Raw genomic sequence first — 16,207 nt, 5'->3', positions numbered from 1 at the left:
ATGTCATATTGGCACATCTGGAAAAAGCTTCCAGGTTTTCCCCACCCAAATTAAAGTTCAGGTCCTTGTCCAGCACCCACATATCCATCACGTGGTCCAATCAAGCACCATCCCAACTGGAGATGCCTACCATAGCCCTCCAAGTGCAGGGCAAGATGTCCTTGACACTCTGAGAAAGGAATGTTATTATGACTATATATCTCCCATAGTCCATATTATCCCCCCCTCCCATTTTCCCACAGCATAAAATGTGGCAGGCCTTAAGGCCCAATGCAAAATATGCCTTCCATCATCCAACTAGATCTTGGCTTTGCAAGAAATAATGGTAAGTGAAAGCTACTGTACAAAGTCAATATTTCTAAAATATGCCCAAGAAGGTTACCAAGTTACTTTTAATATTCTTGGTTTCACCTAATCAGAGGTGGTATTCAGCAAGTTCTGGCCAGTTCTGGAGAACCAGTAGTGGAAATTTTGAGTAGTTCGGAGAACCGGTAAATACCACCCTTGACTGGCCCTGCCCCCATGTATTTTCTGAGTCCCAGCTGATGGGAGGGAATGGGGATTTTACAGTATCCTTTTCCTGCCACGCTCGCCAAACCACGCCCACCAAGCCAAACCACACCCACCATGCCATGCCCACAGAACCAGTAATAAAAAATTTGAATCCCATCACTGCACCTAATGCAGTTCTTTGTAATATGTGGGCTCTTTCCTACAGCCCGTTAATATAAGCCAGTGTTGTTTTCACCTCTTGTGCATTTATCTATTGTTAGCAGCAAGGCAAGAGATGAAAACATTGCTTCTTTCCTACAACTGTTTGTGTGCCTCAACTCATGCCAGGCAGGTGCCCGCAGTAATATTAGTTTGGCTTCTTGATTACTTTTGTTTGTCTGATGGCTGAGTTTGCCCTTGTATGAAGTCTTTTATAGGACTGGTTTTTCCAAACAGATCCACCGGGCTGCAGTCCTTGTATTCTGAAAGACAGGAAGGGGGCCTGGATTTTCTTTCTTTCCATGATCCACATCAGTTAGCATCCAGTCAGGAGGTCTGTTCAGGATGAAAAGAATATGAGATTGTGTAAGTTTCATTTCTTTCAAGAGAGGGAAATGTCTTTCTTTTCAAAGTACCTCTTTCATTTCCTGTGCACAGAGTGGCTTTGTCTTGAGTAGGATAATTAAGTTGTTGACCTTCTGTAGGGGTCAGATGGTGCTTCCTCTAGGAGAAAGATAAAAACTGTCAAAAATGGGCTTGGAGAATGCCTGTCAGATAGGTGATGTTCCATCATGTCTGATAAATGTGCAATAAAGGCAATTTGTAATTGTCTGCAAACAGCTGATCCCCCAAATAGTAAGGCACAGAAATTGTTCAAGGTTTTTTAAAATTCTACCTTTTCTGCTTTGGCTGTCTCCTCTCCCTGGAATTTGATTAGCGAGGCTGCAATTGGATGCTTGAAAAGTTAGATTTTAATCTTTTGCCATTTAATTGTCTGTTCCCTGGCCACAAGGTGGTTTTCAAAAAAAGTACCCAAACCCAAGGAATTTCAATGCTAACACAAGAGTTATATCTCATGTTCGCTTTACTTGTTTTATAGGATTCACCCCTGCCGACTATAAAATAAATTCCAGCAATTTCATGTCAAATCCACTGAAAACTTGTTCAATGATTCATTCAGCTTTTGACTTTTTCCCTTTTTTAAATAGAAATTTTAAAAATGTTGTTAGATTGATATCCTGTCTTATTCTGTTTTATAGAACTCAAGGTGTACCTAATACTCCCTCCTTCTATTTTTCCTACAACCACCCTGCAAACTAGGTTGGACTGAGAGGGTGTGACTATTCCAAAGTCACCTAGCCACCCCAGGGATGAAATCCAGCAGGTTCTGACAGGTTCTGGAGAACTGGTAGCAAAAATTTTGAGTAGTTTGGAGAACCGGCAAATTACCTCCTCTGGCTTGTCCCAGAGTGAAGTGAGAATGGAGATTTTACAATAACCTTCCTCTGGAGTGGGGTGGGAATGGAGATTTTGCAGTATCCTTCCCCTGCCACGCCCACCAAGCCACGCCTACAGAACCGGTAGTAAAAAAAATGAATTTCACCACTGAGCCACCCTAAGGGAGATTAGAACTTATGGTGTCACCATTCCTAATCCAGCACCTTATCACTACATTGAATGAGATCTCATCCAACGTAGATTCATGCAGTTTAATACATAGTATTTATTTCATTCACCTTATGACCAATTTTGACAATTAAAATTGTTTTGGATGGGAAGATGACCGACATAATGACCAGGGAAGGGAGCAAGCAACTATTTAGCACAGAATTCAGTGCAGATCAATATACTTTTCCTCACAACCTCCTTATTATAGGATCCCTGCTACTTTACCAACAGAAGAGACAAAACATTTCATTCACATTAAAAAGATGAAATGATGTTCATGAAATGTACAATATTAAACTACATATGAACATTCAGAAGTAATAATTATTACTTTAACAGAACTGTAGGGTCACTATGATTAGAGAGAATATCACCAAATAACCCATTTTTATTCTGAAGTCCAGAAACCGAACACTGCAGCTGGTTAAATACAGTATCATGATCCATCTACTAGTTCAGCAAGTTTGTATGAAACATGAAATGAAGAACATTTTTCACATTTTTTTATATGTCTCTACTTATGTGGTTCCTTCTCTTTGAAATCACAGAATCATAAAATGTAAGCATTGGAAGATATCTTCAAGATCATCTAACCCAGGAGTGTTAAACTCAAAGCCCGGGGCCCGGATCTGGCCCGCAGGGTACTTACTTCTGGCCCGTAGACCCTGTCTGGAAACAGCAAAACCCTGGTCCACAATGCTTCTGCCAGCAAAAACAGAGTTCTGGAGCTCATTTTTGCTGGCAAAGCACTGGGGCCACCACAGGCATCCCTGAAATAAGTGACGTCCAGCTGGTCATGCCCACCCTAGCCCCCTGAGATCAAACACAACCCTGATGCGGCTCTCAATGAAATCGAGTTTTTCTGATCAATGCAAGAACCCACTACTATAGCTTTCCTGACAGATGGCAACCAGCCTCTACATGCACACTTCGAGTGAAGGAAAGTAGTCCGTTCCATTGCTGACCCATTCCATAAGATGGTGTTTTGGGTCCTTCTAATCTTCTGTAACTATCTCTTTCTGAAGGCTACCCACTCGCAGCCTACAGAATTTGTCTTGACACATACAATTCCTTCCCTCTAGAAATGTATATGTCTAAGGAAGAGGAAAAAGAAAGCCTTTTCATGCCAAAGCCTTCTGGCTGACACATTGAGAGGACAGTATTTTAAAAACTGACTTCAATAGCAAATTGGGCAAGGCCTGGGGGAGGGGGGAATCTGGTTTTTTTTAAAAAAAACTTTCAAAATTATCTGCCTTAATATAGACAACTAAGGAAGGTGGGAAATAAAGCATTTTGGGGCATGAATTGTGCAACAGACCCCAGGGTCTTTCAAGTTGGTGTGTGTGTGTGTGTGTGTGTGTGTGTGTGTGTGTGTGTGTGTGTGTGAGAGAGAGAGAGAGAGAGAGAGAGAGAGAGAGAGAGAGAGACAGACAGACAGACAGACAGACAGACAGACAGACAGACATAACCTGGAATTTTGTGAAAATTTCATGAGGGGTACCTCAAAAGGGGGGGGGAATCAATTGATTAAAGCTATTTTTCTCACATTACAGCTTTACCAGTTAATCGGGGGTTCAATGATTTTTTTTTTCAACAAAGCCTGAAAAGATTTGAAATACCCTGCTATAGATCTTACAACCATCCATCCTGAATTTAACTAGCTAAAAAACTGAACAGGTTCCCTGGGTTCAACTGTGCCTGAAGGTGGGCCAATGATTTTAGTTGTAATCAATGCATTTAGCAGGGAGCTATAATACTGGGAATTACGTCTCTGAATAATACGGTGTTGTTATGGCCCTCCAGCGGCCAGCAGACCTGGCAGCAGATTCGGACAGTGAGAAGGTTGGGAAGGAACATGGGCCAGTCAGGGAGTCTGGGGAAGGCTCTGATGTCGGAGGCAGAGATGGGATCAGGGCTGTCTGACAGTTATCAGCTGCCTTCGGAGTCAGACATCAGTGAGGCAGACAAATAGTTGGAGCCTGTTCCCAGTGTGTGCATGCACAGAATTGCCAGATGAAGGCAACAGCTAAGGAACAAGGGTCGACTTGGGAATAAGGCCACAGGTGGATGGTGAATGGCCCCTCCTATAGGGAATAAAAGAGGAGCGAAAGGGGAAGGGTGTTTGTAGGAGACAATTAGTTCATTCCTGCATTCTTGCCAAGTATTGCGGCATCTGAAAGATATCGGCCTGGCCACTCTCCAAGCCTGATAAAGGTCGGTAATTGTGAACTATCTTGAAAAACTGTGGGAGAGGAATTCACTGTAAATTAAATAAAAGGGGTTTATCGGTATGAGGACTCGGCTTTGTGTTGCTGGGGAAGCCTAGGTCAGAACAGGTATCTTGCATATAATCCAGATACTGCCGGTATGTCGCATTGCATTTCCTGATACAACATAAAATCTTCCTCAAAGCAAGCTGGGCTCTTTATAAAAACACTGTTGACTATGGTCTTACTTTCAGGAGAGGTCCTTGGTGCTCTCTGAGCTTGCTTCCTTTCTTGCAGATGTTTCATTACCCTAACTAAGTAACATCATCAGTGCAGGACCAATTCAAAGTGTTGGCTGTTCCCCTTTAAAGCCCTGCATTACTCTGTTTCAGGGTACCTACGTGACAATCTTTCCCACCCAAATTTAGCCCAGCCAATGAAATTACCAAGGGAAGGGGAGGGGGGTAAAAATGTATCTTCTCATCTTTTCAAGTGGTTGATTGGGATGTGCGTGGTCTGTAAGCCCTGTAAATAAATACCGTGTTTTTCGGAGTATAAGACGCACCGGAGTATAAGATGTATCAAGGTTTTGAAGAGGGAAATTTTTAAAAAAAGGTTTTGCACTCTGCAAACCTCCCAAAAACAGTCCGTTTTTTGCGAAAACAGAATGCAAAAACCTTTCAAAAAAAGAGGCATGAATAGCCTTTAGGAGGCTTATAGAGTGCTCCTGGGGGGGTGGGCCCCCCAAAATGAGCAAAAATGGTCCAATTTTTTGCAGAAACGGGCCTGTTTTTTGTCAAAAGGGCATGGGTAGCCTTTAGGAGGCTTATAGAGTGCTCCTGGGGGCTGGCCGGGGGCAGAATTGAGCAAAAAATGGCCTGTTTTTATCTCATTTCTACCCTGCCCAGCCTCCAGGAGCACTCTGAAAGCCACCTAAAAGTTATGCACGGCCATTTTGGTGAAGGGAGCAGGGTTTTGGGAGGCAAAAAATGCTGTATTCAATGTATAAGATGCACCCTGATTTTCAGCCTCTTTTTTGAGGGGGAAAAAGGTGTGTCTTATACTCCGAAAAATACGGTAACACCATTATGCCACCCACGAAAAGAAATAACCTCCAAGTTCCAACTTTTAGAAAAGCTTTAAAGAGCTGTAGTAGCTCAGTGGTTAGAATGCAATACTGCAGGATGACTCTGCCCATTGCCAGAAGTTCTATCCTGACAGGGGTCAAGGTTGACTCAGCCTTTCATCCTTCCAAGGTCAGTAAAATGGGGACCAAGGTTGTTGGGGGCAATATGCTGACTCTGTAAACCACTTAGAGAGGGCTGTAAAGCACTGTGAAGTGGTATATAAGTTTAAATGCTATTGCTATTTACACACTATTGTTCCATGGTGCACAAAGGTACAAATATTGTAAAGGTTGCTGGGCTGATAATAAGTTATATCTTTTACTTATATCTTCATTGTTTGTTTCAGTTATAAACTCTCTTGAGTCCCCCTGCTGAAGGAGGCTGACTATAATTTATTGTATAATAAATAAATTCATTTTTCTTGGCAGCAATACATAAGTGGTTTGGCATTGCTTTGAGGTATTCTTCTTTTTTTAACTTTGTGGTCTCATGCACAGCCATGGTGTCCCCTAAAAGCCCCCTATCCAAATACTAATCAGGCATTGCTTTGCTTAACTTCCAAGTCCCAACAAGGTTGGTGAACTGGCCCCAAATTATTTCTTTAAAAATTTGGATAAAAACAATGGAATCATAAACCTTTGCAGTGTCACCTATTCATATTGCTCTTTTGATTTCTTTTTAAATCAAGTTGGTCAAGCACTTCAAATAGTTCTGTTTCCAATAAACCTTTAAAATATTTCTGAATGAGCCTTAATTTTCTTTTCTATTACATGGCATCCAGCTTTAAGAATTCAGCCAACAAGTATGCCAAATAAAGACGTTTTCAACATTCCCTTGTTTTTCATCCTCCCACTCTGAAACCAACGCTGGAATTCAAAGAGGAATTAAAATCCCTTCATATTCTCCCAAAAGTTCCATGCAGCCTTCTCTAATGCCCCTTGCAACCCACAAACACATTTAAACAATTCCAAGCTGGATATTTAGGTTCTTTATTGGGCATTGTTCCTTTTGTCAAATGCTGCATTAAACATGAAATATGGATGGGCTTTTGTATGAAGAAAATGCTAAAACAATGTGGGCATCAATTAAGAGAGTAAATAATCTTTCTGCTGCTTTTTTTAACATCCATAAATCATCAGATCTAGGGGTGGGATTAAGTAGTCTTTTAGGGAACCCCGAATTCTCCTGTGCTCGGACCTTTTTGAGGACTCCATGCAAAGAAAGATGAAAGCCACTGAGAGACCAGTAGATTCTCTACTGGTCTTGGAATCCTGGTGAACAGAAACCCTGCTCTCTTTGAAGCCAGCTCTGTTTTCCCTTCAGTAATTCTGGGTGGTAAACAGATTAAGACAGGGCGAGGCTTTGGTCTTCTAACAAAACATCCTAAAGACTAATGCATGCATAGTGACATGAATTTCCCCCAAATGGCGTGCACAGCCTCAGTGGCACAATGTGTCTTCAGCTATTTGTGTGCTCCAGTGGTGGGTTTCAAATTTCTTTAGAATCTAATCTGTGGGTGTGGACTATTTTGTGGGTGTGGCTTGGCAGTCATGTGACTGGGCAGGTATGGACAACTTGACGTCACTTATGCACACTCAGTGACATGACCACCACCACCACCCCAAGCCATGTGGCAAACATTTTTGGGACTCCTATGAAGGGGGGGGAAGAGAGGGGAAAACCTTCCAAAAATAGACAACTGGATGATTAAGGGCCGAAATTAGGGAGATCGGAGAAAGTAGGACAGAGGGGAATCCAGTAGAAAGCTATCACATGCTGGGGAAAGAACTTTGGGAGATTGGAGGAGGCAGGACAGAGGGGAATCCAGTAGAAAGCTATCATAAGCTGGGGAAAGAACTTTGGGAGATCGGAGGAGGCAGGACAGAGGAGAATCCAATAGAAAGCTATCACACGCTGGGGAAAGAACTTTGGGAGATTGGAGGAGGCAGGACAGAGAGGAATGCAAGAGAAAACTCCTGAGCTTGCAGCTGCTGTCTAGTGGATTGTGCTGCTGGACCTCTCCATGCTTCTCCGTTCAACACCTCCACTCCCAGGTATGGAATTTGACACCAAATTGGGCTAGGATAGTGTGGACGGGAGGGGGGAACAAGCGATAAAGCTGCTTCCGGACAGGCAGGGGTGAGCGAGTGAGCAACAGGGCCGGGCCGGGCGTTCCGGAAGTTACTTCCGGGTCCACCAGTCAAACCTCCTTCTCACCGGATCGGTAAATTTCACCATCCAGTTCTCCCGAGCCGGTGCGAACCAGCAGAAACCCACCACTGGTGTGCTCCATATGTATAGAGTTTGAGAAAGAGATGAATAATGGCTAAGTTACTGTTGAAGGTGGGTAGATTTGCCACTCTATTCTGTGTATTTTTTTGAACAATAACAAAACTAAATGCAAAGGAGAGGCCAGTATACTAAAAAGACATCCTGAATGAGTCAGGAGGGCAGCAGGCAGACTAGCACTTCAGACATTGCTGCCTCTTCCTCCTCAAACTGAAATATACTAGAAGGATATAAATAGGGGTGGGCTGCTGGGGGTTCTCAGGGGTTCTAGCTAAGATTCCGTACAGTTCGGAGAACCCCCAAATCCCACTCCTGGCTGGCCATGCCCTGCCCACCCCACCCCTTTCAGAAGTCCCCACATGGCCTGTTTTGGATGCAGGTAAGTGCAGGGCATGCACTGAGGCTCAGGGAGGGTGAAAATGGGCCTACCGGAAGTTTGGGAAGGCAGAAATGGGCCCGTTTCTGGCCTCCAGAGAGCTCCAGAGCCTGAGGAGACCATTTTCACTCTCCTGAAAGCTCAAGGAAATCCTCCGGAGCCCAGGGAGGGCAAAAACACCCCCTGCCATGGTGCAGGAGGCCAACTAGACCATGCTCACCATGTCCACACCCACCCAGCAGAACCCCTTGCTAAAAATTTTGAAGCTCACCCCTGGGTACAATGCGTACAGAAAAACTGGCCCAACTAAAGAGGAGAAGGAACCACATCACATGTAAAAAAAATTAATGCACCTGTACAGAAATACATGAAAGCCTCCTTTAAAGCATTTGGAATTTTGGATGAATATTAAGAGAAAAATAAATGATATTGTTATAGGTCTGTAGAGAGGAACTTTGGGAGAGCGTGTGCCTGTCATACTTCTATTCACCACAATAAAGACAAGAGTAACTGAATAGGTTCAGAGTAGTGTTCTAGATTTTAAGATAGCTTACTTCAACAAGCTAAGAGAAAGAATGTGAAGGATTCCATGGATGGGAATCCTAGAGAGAAAAACAGATCAGCATCATGGGAAACTCTGAAAAACAAGATAATAAAGGCCAAAATAAAAGCAATACCACAGGGATAAAAATAAGAGACGCATGAGTAAATCAGCATGGCGGCACAAAGAGCTCTCGCACAAACTGAGGGACAAAAAGAAAAAGTATAAAAAATGGAAAGATGGGTTGGTGACTAGAGCAGAATACCAGCAAATAGTCTGAATCTGCAAGGATGAAAAGCTAAGCCTCAGAATGTGGTAAGACTTGCAACAAATGCCAAAAAACCCCACAAAAATCTTTACTTCAATATGTAAAGAACAAAAGGAAAGTCAAGGAAATTGTTAGTTCATAAGTGTGAGAAAATGGCAAGAAAGAGACAGAAAGCAGGGAAAAGTTGGAATTGCTTAATTCCTTTTTTTTTTGCATCTGTCTTTATGCAAAAGGGAAAAAGCAGTCCAACTTGTTAAAATCAGCACTGTGGAAGACAAAGAAAGGAATGCAGGTCAAAATAGGTAAGGAATTGGTTAGAAAACATCTAGCAGCTCTTAACAAGTTCAGGTCTCCTAGAGCTGATGGTTTACACCCCAAGGCTACTGAAGGAGCTAGCAGATGTGATCTCAGGACCATTAAATGAGATATTTGAGAACTCCTGGAGCATATTGAACAGTATAGCACAATCAAACATCAGCACAGGAAATCTTATGATTATTTTATATTATGTCATAAACTGTTTTAATGATAATTTTATCTCACAAAGAGTTTTATAAAATATGCCAAATTTGACTAGCATGGGAGTTATGGATTTTAGATACTGTTAATTAGCCCATTTGGAGGTACGTTGGTTTAAAAAGTGTGGCCCTGTGGTGCATTGTTTCACCCAGTTAAATGAGAATGAGATTTTTAGTGGTATATACACTGGATTCTCCAAAGAATGTATTTCAGAGAATGGCTATCAGATTCTTTTTTTATGCTGGAAGTATAACAAATTTGAGGACTCACTGACCATATGATACAGTCATATGATTATTTAGTATGTTTTGGTTATTATTTATTATCTTTTGAAGATAGTGTAATAGTGTAATGTAAAGGTAAAGATTCCCCTCACACATATGTGCTAGTGATTCTCGACTCTAGGGAGCGGTGTTCATCTCTGTTTCAAAGCCAGTGCTGTCTGAAGACATCTCCGTGGTTATATGGCCGGCATGACTAAATGCCAAAGGCACATGGAATACTGTTACCTTCCTATTTTTCTACTTGCATTTTTTACATGCTTTTGAACTGCTAGGTTGACAGAAGTTGGGAAAAGTAATGGGAGCTCACTCTGTCACGTGGCACTAGGGATTCGAACCACCAAACTGCTGACTTTTCTGATCGACAAGCTCAGTGTCTTAGCTACTGAGCCAACGCATCCCTTGTAATAGTGTACATTAGTATATTTATGATAAAAGCTTTGAATGTTAAAGATATTAATGTAATGTTGAATTATATACCAAAGCTTTGGAATCTGACTGTTTATCAGAAATTGTGGTTGTATTTAGCATGGGAAGGGAGTGTCCTTTTCATTTTGTTGCACCAATACAACTATTGGATCGTCTAATCTTTTAGCAGAAGGCATTCCTCACTTTGTTAGACTTGAAACAAGCACAGGAAAATATTTACAAAGCATCACCAGGACTATGAAAACTTTAAAATCACGTCCTTCATATACTCATAACACCATTTTTCTCCTTCCCCCTCCCCTTGTCTTTTATACTTTCATCATCTTTGTTAGTTTTATCATAGGGGATCTTGTCATTGCAAATATCTGGTGGGCAAATGGAAACTTAAAAATATTAGATTCTTTATTACAAAATCTCCCAGAACCTACTGTTGCAGGACAAAAGTTTAAATTTAGTTTCAAGAATCAACATGAAAGATACTTTAATTTTTAGCTTGAGATGGATGCTTGGACATCCCCAAATGCAGAATCAAAACAGAAAGGAATACAACTTGTATATGAAATTCACAGAGATAAGATATGTGTTTAAAAAATGTCTTCATTTAAAAAAAATAATTAAAATAAAATGCAGTATTTCTCCATATAGCACAAAATATGGACCAAATATACTGTGGGCTTAGTTTGCTGTTGAAATGCTAAATTCATTTCAAGTCCCAAAAGCTGATTTCCATTTTTACATCTATTTCTTTTTAAATCCTTTATAAACTCTTTATAACCTTGAACCTCTTTTCTGTACCCATCCCAAGTTTAACTATTATTTCTTGAAATAGCACAATTTTAAAGCAAGACATAGATAAAAATTGTAGTGTCAAAGTTAGAATTCAATGTAACTTAAAAAGAAAAATAAATCCTTTCCAACTCCTCTCCAGCTAAGAGACAGAAAACAGATAATCCCAATCACACCTACATCCATGACACCCCTTTTTGCCTAATCCCATTGTAATCATTTCACATTCTCAGACAGAAATTGTTTCAATAGAGCCAATTCACTTTCCTTTTCTTGCACTATTCTACTTTTCTGTTTTTCTCATTGTTTCTTTGTTGTAACAAACAAAGTCAGGCTATGGATTCAATTAGTTTTTGTTGCAATTGCTTGAAAATAATTTTCTTTTCATCCAGGTCCAAACTATAACTATTTTCCCTTCCACAGTAATAGCATTTTTATTCTTTGTAGCTCAGGGTTGAAATGAGGGATCCTTGGTGTTCTCTGAGTTTCATTGTTGCCGTTCTTTTCTTGTACAAGATAATGCAGGAGTGAAATCAATTTACCTTCGCTACCAGTTCACAAATGTGAGTGCGCACCTCCACATATGTGCAGGATCTTCCGCACATGTGCAGAGCATCAAAAACAGGACGTGATGACATCCGAGAGGATGGGTGGAGCTTTCCGCCGCCATTGCTACCGGTTTACCCGAACCGGATAGAACTGGCTGAATAGCACCAATGAAATAATGTCACTACTAAAAATAGTGACAGTATTAAAAATCAATTCCATGGTTTCTTAAATAGGAAAATTCTGAATGAAGAAAAACGTAGGAAAAGGCCCCCTATTTTGAGGGATACTTGGTGCTTTCTGAGTTTGATTGTTTTCTTATAGACCTTTCATTACCCAAACTAGGCAACATCATCAGAGTATTGATGTTACCTAGTACCAAATTTGGTAACATCATCAGTGCACTGTTGATGTTAACCTAGTTTGGGTAATGAAATGCCTGCAGGAAAACAACGAAACTCAGAGAGCGCCATAGGTGGCCTTTTTCTGCATTTTCCTATTTAAGAACTAAGCTGTATGGAACAAAAATAAGTTGCACTAATACTGGTCACAGTGACATTATCTTGTATAAATGAGTTGAAGGGAAATGGGAGGAATGGCAAACTCTGTTTTTTTATATTGAAATTGATATTTTAAAAACTTCATAGTGAATTATTTTGTATGCTAGTCTATTGCCTTAAAAGCATTCTTAGGAGGGCAATACCTAAAATGATCCTGCAAAGTTCTCTCTCTCTTTCTCACAGGTTCTTTTCATTTATTTCCTGCATTTTAAAACCATGCCTCCACTTAATGATGCCTCAAGCAATTTACTGTATTGTAAAAGAACAAATATATTTACATAACAGAATTAAGGCATATAAAAATAATATGTTGTAATAAAACAAAGAGGAATAATTTCCAAAGAAAACATTCGTCACCAAAACCATAGCAGACCAATTTCATTTTTACTTGATACCCAAAGGCCTATAATGGAATATTCAATCTAACCTTCTAGAGATCACGAACAAATATCCAGTGCTGAGACAGGAGTTTAAAACAAGCTTTCCAAATGTATTATCTTGCAAGTCAGCAATTAGCAGGTATGGTCAACTTGTAAGGTTAGGCACAATCGTTGGCTCTTCAAATAAAGCCAAGTTACAAAGGCATACTCTTATTATACACAATACAATTACAATACTTTTTTCCATTACATGTGTATATTCTGCATGTTGCAAATCCATTAATACTTACTCTTATGTGGGGCCACTTGGAATTCAGTATAGCATGTTTAATTATGTTTAACTGATGAGCTTAAATAAAAGGTATTTAACCAATAAGCAACTAAAAAAAATATACTTGAATTTTGTAAAATTTAGAAATACCATTAATTGCAGTTTGAGAAATTTACCACTCAGCAATTATTATGTATTTTAAATTTGCTTTCTGAAGAATAGAAATAATAAAAACAGTTATATTTAAAATGTAGAGTTGATATTCCCTTCCATGAGAGCAATCGTAATTTAATGTAATTTAAATATTAGCTTAATTCAACTGTGGTGATAAGCCTTTGACTTACAATTTAATTAGGTTCAAGAAATGATAGCCTGTTAAATATAAATATCTGATAATCTGGATCTTTGTGATAAAATTGTGATTGATGCACAGCCAAATTACATATAGTAAGTATGACTTTATTTTGGATCTTATAAAATCTGAACCTCTGGTTATAATTGATACTTAGAAAAATGCTATCTAGCTCTTTTATTTATGTACTTTCCTGCTTTTCCAGTCCCTACAATTTTTCAAATGTTTTCTGTAAAAACAGAATTTTTAAAAAGTTAAATAAATCTAAAATACATAATTTGATTGCCATTAATCAACTTGTATAATTTATTCTTCATTCAAACTGGTTTCCTTTATATAAAGTCCAGTGAATCATTCATTCATTCATTCACTCACTCACGCACTTACTCCATCAATTTGTATAGCTGCCCTTCTTAAACCAGTGACACCATGAACAATATCTTACTTCAATAGGGTATCTGCACCACATCTTACAGTTGTCCCTGATATCTCCATGCCATTTCCCACCATGACCCAGGAGTATTTGCTTGAGTTAGCCACCTCCTTCTTTTTAATAATGGACAGTTTCCATAGTACCAAAAATATACAAGCTAAGAAAACCTTTGGTTGCTAATAATGAAATCAGGCAGCACAAGTAAGCTTTGTTACATCCAAGATCAGATTACTGTTTCAAGTGCCTCTGTGTCTGCTTGTGATGTTTGTGTACACATGTTTGTATGTCAACTGCTATACAGCTTGAAGAGACTTGGAGTTAATCTGTTTCCTACCTGTTGGAAGGAGAAGAAGAGACAGGTGATAGGAATTAAATTTCACATATATAAATCAACCAAGTTGTATTTTGCTGTGAAAAGTATCCAGAACTGGTCTGCCCTATTAAAGAAACAGAGAAGAGCAAAGAGAAATTCCTTGCTGTATTTCTGGGTTACAACATACCTGTATTAAAATCACTCATAATCCTTGTTTCCCTTGACTGTATGAAGATTCTTTCTTATAATTCTTGGTGTCCCATAGGGGTTACAGGTAGAGCTGTTCTGAATAGTTCTTACTCCTTCTAGGTAGAGCAAGTTAGTTTAGTGGACGCTGGACAAGCTATAGTTGCTATTCTTCAATGATGAGAGTAACGAGGGGGAGACGGGCATTGAAATTACACTGCTAACTGCCTACTTTCTCCAACTTCATTTGGTCTAATCGTGGGAAAATTCTGCAGAATGCTAGGCAGAGGAAGTAGCCACCAAACCTATGATTTTTTTAGGCATACCCCCCTTCTTAGCATTGCGCTAAATGGCTTCAGCCGCTGAGTTAATTTTAAATTATAAGCAGAAAACATACATTTTTGCTTGCATCTTTTTTTCCCCATTGTATCCTATTTCTCAACGCAGCCAGAAATCTTGCTTCGGTATCAGTCCCAGAATCCAAGAAGCTGAGACATGAAAATCAGTCATTTGCTCCACACAGGACTAAAGTTAAAGTTTCAGTCCTAAAAATTGATTTGGGACAATTTTGCAGATGACTTTATATTACCAATAATATTAGCAAGAATATTAAGAGGGGAGAAGATAAAGAGCTTCTTTTGAATTTTACAGATAATAGTAAAGATTTAATTAATGCACACAAACAACATTATTTTTAAATAATGTTAATATTTTTATTATGGAATAAGTTTTAATGTTTTTCTAATAGTCTGCTTTTAGTTTACACCACCCAGAGTCACATTCATGAGATGGATGGCTATAGAAATGCAATGAATAAAGGAATGAATTGTTGGTTAACTGTTTTAAAAACTACATTCTATTCTAATTTAATTTTAGTTTTAAATGTTAACTATAGCAATTAGTCATTGTCAAGTTGGCTTTCAGATACTTTCTCTCTCACAAAAGTGGATTATTAGACAAATAATAGCAAGGCCACATAATAAAAGAGGCATTCTCTATGGCAAATTGGGAGGATGACAGTCATCCTGTATCCCACATACTACCAGTGGAAAGTGAGACCCGCCTTTTGATCTGGAGGAAAATAAAACTTTAACTGAGAGAATGAGAGAAACATTGAGCTGGTCTAGGGAGAAGCGAGTTCATTTCTCATTTATATTTAAGGACATCTCCATCCTTAAAAGTAAATCAAGGTCAACATGAGTTCTGATGGCTAGCCTTTCTTTTTTTTATGCAGACAAAATCAGTCACAATAGTTAGCCTCCTTCCCTCAGATAGTCTACATAAACTCTGGATCACAACAGCCAATCCCTTGCTCTGTTTCATTTCACTATGGTAGCCCTGCATCACAATGGTTTCCATGGTCAACCTCTTTTTCTCACAAAAACGGGGAGCATCATCATCTAGCATTTGTGTGGACATCTCTTTTCCTCTTACAGAGCTTCAACAGCTCTGAGCAAAGAAGGAGCAGGTAGGAAGCCTCTCCCAGGCTTACTACTCCAGGCTTCTTTTTATATGAAACTAGACAGCCAGTGTCCCATTGATCATCATTTCTGAGGTAAATAGAGAAACTGAATTACCACAAGTGGCAAAAAGTAGTATCCCTCTTCCTTCTTCCCTCCCTCAGGAAAGGTGTGCAGGTGTACTCAAGAAATGGATCAGGGAGGTCACATGGGTAGTCATGGGTCAGGAAGGATGAATGGGAGAGGTGCTGCATAGATCTGGAGGCACATGAGTAGACAGTGTAGATCCAGAAAGGTGTGTGGGAGTCATCAAGGTATATGAGAGGTGCCACAGAGTCAGGTCAGGTGCATGGGAGGGTTGCATGGGCTGTGTGGAAAAGATGCTGTATGGGTCAGAGAGGGGAGTGAAAGATGGCACAGGTCGGGAAGGATGTCTGGGGCTGCTTTGGAGTGTGTGAGAAGTGCTGTGCAAGTGGGGGATGGTGTGTGGGGGCACGGTGTGGGTTGAGAAAGATGTGCGTGAGTGCCCATGAGGTATTCTGTGGGTTGCAGAAGGCATGGGGGGGATCAGGGAGGGTGTGTGGATGTGTATATGGAATGCCATGTGGGTCAAGGAAGGCACAAAGGGGCCAGTAAGGGTTGTGAGGGTGCACACATGGCAGTATGGATGAGGAAGGGCGCATGGAAGTTCCTTCCTTCTAGTTCCTCCCTCCCTTCCTTTCA

The 16,207-nt window shown here is 40.1% G+C and overlaps 1 long non-coding RNA gene across 1 annotated transcript; it reads right to left on the bottom strand.

The window, feature by feature from the left end:
- Window positions 1-539: 539 nt before the first annotated feature.
- Window positions 540-13,946, bottom strand: LOC148045635 (uncharacterized). Its single transcript, XR_015696612.1, has 3 exons — window positions 13,538-13,946; window positions 1,128-1,215; window positions 540-1,047 (listed from the first exon to the last, which is right to left on the bottom strand). It is a non-coding gene; the product is annotated as an uncharacterized LOC148045635 (long non-coding RNA).
- Window positions 13,947-16,207: the final 2,261 nt, after the last annotated feature.

This window comes from Thamnophis sirtalis, unplaced genomic scaffold (assembly GCF_051295495.1).
Source record: "Thamnophis sirtalis isolate CommonGarterSnake01/CBP01778 unplaced genomic scaffold, rThaSir2_p1.2 scaffold_5, whole genome shotgun sequence".
Classification (NCBI taxonomy): domain Eukaryota; kingdom Metazoa; phylum Chordata; class Lepidosauria; order Squamata; family Natricidae; genus Thamnophis; species Thamnophis sirtalis.
This window is presented reverse-complemented; position numbering and strand designations above follow the sequence as displayed.